Raw genomic sequence first — 5854 nt, forward strand, 5'->3', positions numbered from 1 at the left:
AATCAATAAGACAGTTGGTTTAATTACTGTTGAAAAATGCTTGTCATTCCTCTGTAGCATCTGATCTCCACTGGACCCTCATCATCTCCTTCACCTGCTTCCCCCACCGACCAAACTGTGCAGCTCTGCAACTGCATCCTGGCCCATCCTCACCCTTCTGCCCCCAACCCTCACCTCCTTGTACCCCCAATATGTTTTGCCCAATAAAAAAAATATTTCAGTCACAAAAGGACAAATACTGCATAGCACCACTGTTTTAAAACAGGACTGACATGGGGGGTTGAAGGAAACTAGGAAAAGAGAGGATAGATAATGGACACTGCCTTGGAACAGATGAAGGAAAGAACTGTTTAAAAGGAATATATGATCAGGCATTATTTTTATGACAACAGTCCAGAATAAGAGGTGCATTGCAAAGTGGACTAGAAAAGGTGTGAGAAGGAAGGAAATTATGTGACAATGAGTGAATGTTCTTTAAAAAATGAACTAGGAGGGGAGGGAGGGTAGTGGGCAACAATCAATGAATGAAAATGTGACTTTTCTGTAAACTTTTGTTAAAATAAAAAAGAAAAGGAAAAAAAATGCAAAAAGCTGCAGGGGTAAGGGTCAGCTACAATCTTTGGTTCTGACTTGATGACACGAGTTTGAGTCTCTATTCCATTACTGACTGGAACAGTTCAAACTGCCTTTGTTTATGCAATGTAGAAATGTGTTTACATCCAAGGAAGCCTAGTACATTTGAAAAATAATATTGATTTTAGTCTGATTTATTTTAAGACCAGTGAAGAAGAGGCATTTGAACTCTTTGGCCCTAGCCCACAGCAAGATATGTTCTCCTACCCCATGCTAATAATATGTGCAACACACAAACATACAGTCAAAGTCTCCCAGAACCTTATCTACTTTGCAATTTGGACACACTCTGACATTTTCATTTCTATTTGAATAATTTTTAATGTTGTTTATGAGTCAGTATATTGATATCTGAGTCGACTTAAGTGTCATGACTGTACTTTGGAGGATGTTATCATGGAACCTACGTCAAGTATATGTTGCTTGGATGTAGCATCAAGGATTGAAGGAAGACTAAGCAACAGCCTGTGCTCTGTGTGACACAACCTTGCTTGCAGAACTGAAGACTTCTAACAGCCAGCAGAGGATAAAATAGATGAATGGGACATTCTAAGAATCAAATCCCTATGCACATTCAAAAACTTCTCCAAACAACAGCAACAGTAAAACCAAAGGGGGGGGGGAAGTGCCCAAATTAATAAGTGCATTATTTACTCTTATCTGTGCTACAAATAATCGGTGTTCAAATTTCAACCTAACTACTCTTGTGCCTTTCAATGGATTCCAAATGTAAGCTTCTTATAGTGCTTGTTATGTTATAAAATAAATCCAAGGAAGATACCACAATATCTGAATCTACTTCTTTAGAAAATTCTGAATTTTATGTGATTATTTCATTCTCCTTCTTTGATATTCAGTGACTTTTTGTGATAGTCTTGCAGAACATACAGGAATCATAAAAGCATAAAAATAAAACAAAACATATCAAGAAAAAACAACCAACCTTCTCCTACAAGGTAAAAAGAAAAGCCACAGACCAGGAAAAAAATATTTAGTATTTTTGGAATATGTCTGATAAGGGACTTATGTTGTTGTTGTTGTTATGTGCTGTCGAGTCGTTTGCGACTCATAGCGACCCTATATACAACAGCCCTAAACCCTGCTCTATCCTGTGCCAATCGCACTGCCTCTGACACACCCATCCCGATTGCCCCAGTCACTGAATCAATCCATCTCATAGAAGGTCTTCCCCTCCTGCGCTGTCCCTCCACCCTCCCAAGCTTGATGTCCCTCTCCAAGAACCTGTCTCTCCTTACAACATGTCCAAAGTATGTCAGACGAAGCCCCAGAATCCTTGCCTCCAAGGAGTATCTTGGTTTAACCCTCTCCATGATGAATATGTTTGTTTACTTGGCAGTCCATGGTACATTCAATATTCTTTTCCAGCACCACAGCTCAAAGGCATCAAAGGGACTTATAGGTGGGATTTCTAGAATACTCAAAAACCACAATAAGATAAACAACCCAATCACAAAATGGGCACAGGATATGAACAAATACTTCACCAAAGAAGAAATTCAGATGGCCAACAAGCACATGAAGAAATGTTCAAAACCCTTAGCTCTAAGAGAGATGCAAATCAGAACAACTAAGAAGAGTGAAATTCAACAGAGCAGCAAACACCAAATACTAACAAGGTTGTAAAAAAAATGGAACCCTTATTCACTGTTGGTGGGAGTGTAAAATGGTGCAACCATTCTGGAAGCCAGTATGGCGATTTCTCAAAAAGTTGGAAATAGGAATACCATTTGACCCAGCAATCGCACTACTGGGAATATATCCTTAAAGAAACCAGAACTGCCATGCAAACAGACAGAGGCACAACCACGTTTATTGCTGTGTTTTTCACAACAGCAAAGAGATAGAAACAACCCAAGTGCCCATCAACAAACGAATGGATAGAGAAGCTGTGGTATATTCACACAATAGAACACTATGCAGCACTGAATAACAAAGAACTCATGAAATATTATACAATATGGGTGACCCTGGAGGACATTTTGCTGAGTTAAATATCTCAGTCACAAAAGGACAAATATCGCATAATGCCACTGTTATAAAACAGGGCTGGCATGGGGTTTGGAGGAAACTAAGAAAAGAGGGGATAAATAATGTACACTGCATTGAAACAGATGAGGAATAGAACTGTTTAAAAGGAATATACGATTAGGTATTATTTGCATAACAACAGTCCAGAACAAGAGCTGCATAGTGGACTATGATTGTACAACCATGAAATATTTTTTTTTCAAAGAGAAAAGCAAACTGAGGGGGTGGGCAGAAAAGAAAATGTGCAACAATAAATGAATGGAAATCCAAGTTCTCTATAAACTTTCATTAAAATATCAATTTAAAAAATTGAAAAAGACTTGAAGCACTTCCAATAGAAGATCAAAGACTATAGTTTCAATATGGATTATATTAATAAACAATAATGTTCACCACAGGACCGACCAATAGGCAACATCTTGATAAATGGAGAAAAGATTAAAGTTGACAAGGATTTCATTTTACTTAGATCCACTGTCAACACACATGTTAACAGCAGTCAATAAATCAAAGGATAACCTGCCACAAGAACCTCTCTAGAATGTTAATGAGCAAGGATGTCACTTTTGCTTGTTTGTTTAAGGATATCAGTTTAAAACTTAAAGTATACCTAATCCCAGCTATGGTATTTCCAGTTGCTTCCTATGTATCTGAAAGTTGGACAGTGAATAAGGATGACAGAAGAAGAATGGATGCTTTTGAATTGTGTTGGAGAAGAATATTGACTCTGGTACTAACAAAAGAAGAAACTAGTCTGTCTTGCAGGAAGTGTGACTAGGGGTGTTGCTTAGAGGCAAAGATGATGAAATTCTGTCACATATATTTTGAGCATGCTGTCAGGAGGCGGGAGGAAAGATATCATGCTGGGGAAAGTGAAGGGTCAGAGGAAGAGAAGAAGACTTTCAAAAAAAATGAATTGACACAGTGACTATAAAAGTGGGCTCAAGCATAGCAGAAATGGTGAGGATAGCAAAAGATAAGACAAGATTCAGATCTTTTCATGTTGCTGTGGTGGTGAAGTGGGATCATGTCAAGTACGACTCATAGTGACCCAATAACAACAGATATTAATTCTCTCATATCCTGTGCCATCCTCATCCTTTCTGACATTCTTGAGCTCCAGTCACTATGTCAATTCATCTGGTCTGAGGGTATTCTTTTTTTGCCAATCCTCCACCTTTCTTAGTATGATGTCCCTTTCCAAGGAATAGCCTTTCCTAACAACATGTTCAAAGTAGTGAGACAAAGCTTTGTCATATTTTCCTCCAAGAAGCATTCTGGCTGCTCTTTCTCCAAGATGTATTTGTTCTTTCAGCAATCTATGAAATATTCAGTACTCTTCTCTAACACCGGAACTCAAAGACATCAACCAGATGATTCAATCAGGTGCACCTTAGTCTTCAAACTGATATCATTGCTCCTCAGTAATTTGGAGCAGTCCTTGACTATAGGCTTTCCCAATGCTGTACATCTCCTTTTCTCCTGACTGCTAGTACCAAAGGTGTTGATTGTGGATTCAAGTAAGATGAAATTGTTGACAAATCCAATCTTTTCTCTATCTCTCATGATGTTGCCTATAAATCCAGTCATAATTTTTATATTCATATTTTTTCCAGTATGCAGTTATTTTATTTCCTTGACCTGACAGCATACATTCATACAAGAACCTGCAGCTGACAGAACCAACACAAAAATTTCCTCCAACAGAAAGGACTCTTTCATTAGCAGAGATGATTGAAATGTCATGTCTAAAAAAAAAAAAAAAAGAAATGTCATGTCTGAGTACAATTCCTGCTCCCCACCCCCACCCTACATTATAAACCCTGAAGTGAAAATCATTAGAATCAACAGAACCCCATGAATTACTAGTCATCTTCCCACATTTGTCTAACTAGCAGCTGCAATAGAGTAAAACCAAAGGAGAGAAGCAGATGGCCATCGTTTAGCATTCATGTGCATGTGAGACTGAAAGGACAGTGAAATCCAGCAGTAAGGTAGCAAGAATTCTGGATGAGCACGACGTGCAGATTATCTATATTGCTTCTTACCTGCCCCTTCAAGACAAGACATCTCTGTTCCTAAATGTAAAGTCAAGTTTGGGACACACTAGAGAAGTGGTTAACCCTGTGATTAGAGATGTCTGTCCAAAATTCAACCAAGTCCACAGTACATGTGGTTTACTGAGCACCAGAAAGAACGGTTAGGCAGAGATGCTTAATTCTCAGTCAACTCAAGTTTAATGCTATTAACACTATCTTCAGAATAACCACTTTATCCCTTTCCAAAAGAGAGCTTCAGCCCTGATATCACAGGATGTGACAGATAAGGGTTAGATTATGATGGGGATCAGATGCAGGGAAGGGACAAGGGGTGACAATGCTTTACATATAGTGGAATTTGCTTTGGGGCCCCAGGAATGGTCCATTATCAGTAGCTCTAAAACATTCCCCTTCCTTCTTCCCTGTTATCTTGTGCAAATGTCAAAAATAGAATCTCTACCCAAAGAAAAGAGAAAATAGGAAGGTGCTGCTGGACCACCATCCTTTCTGCCCACCAACTTGCCCGCCTCCTGATTTTTCTATAAAATTACACAAAATTACTTTGTAGTGAACTGTGTAATCCGCATCATTAGTTTCACCAAAGCAAATCCAACAGTTCGGTCCTTACATCTGCCCCACCCCACACCCCAACCCGGGCCAAGGAAGCAGCAAAAAACATCAACAGAGTGCGTGAAGATACGATGACAGTGTATACAGTGTAGTGTTTCCAGATGTCTCTGGCTTCTGTCTCCTTATGGTGGAAGCCATTTCTCTCTTCCCCCATATCCCACACATAAGCCCCGAGACCAGGCACTCCCATCTGTTGGACTTCCACCACTCACTTCCCATAGACACTCTCGTCACTGTAGGAGACATACAGAAAATAGTCTTACTCATGGTTGTCCTCATACCGCTGGCCCATGATAGCACTAATGGGAGGAGGCATAATGTTGTTGAAAAGGAAGAATAAGGCATCCTTGGATTGCAGGCGAATCCTCTTCGAGCTTAATGAATAGAATTGGACTACACTGCCATGGTAGTTAAGACAGCATGGTACTGGTACAATGACAGACAATGGAATAAAATTGAGAACCCGGAAATCTGCCCATCTATGGTCAACTGATTTTTGACAA

At 39.4% G+C, this 5854-nt stretch overlaps 1 pseudogene; it reads right to left on the minus strand.

Annotated features, from left to right (window-relative positions):
* Window positions 1-5559: 5559 nt before the first annotated feature.
* The window catches only part of LOC102873805, a 1863-nt pseudogene continuing 1568 nt past the window's right edge, over window positions 5560-5854 (minus strand).

The sequence above is a fragment of the Elephantulus edwardii genome, unplaced genomic scaffold (assembly GCF_000299155.1).
Source record: "Elephantulus edwardii isolate Elephantulus edwardi_28Jun2011 unplaced genomic scaffold, EleEdw1.0 scaffold00097, whole genome shotgun sequence".
Taxonomy (NCBI): Eukaryota; Metazoa; Chordata; class Mammalia; order Macroscelidea; family Macroscelididae; genus Elephantulus; species Elephantulus edwardii.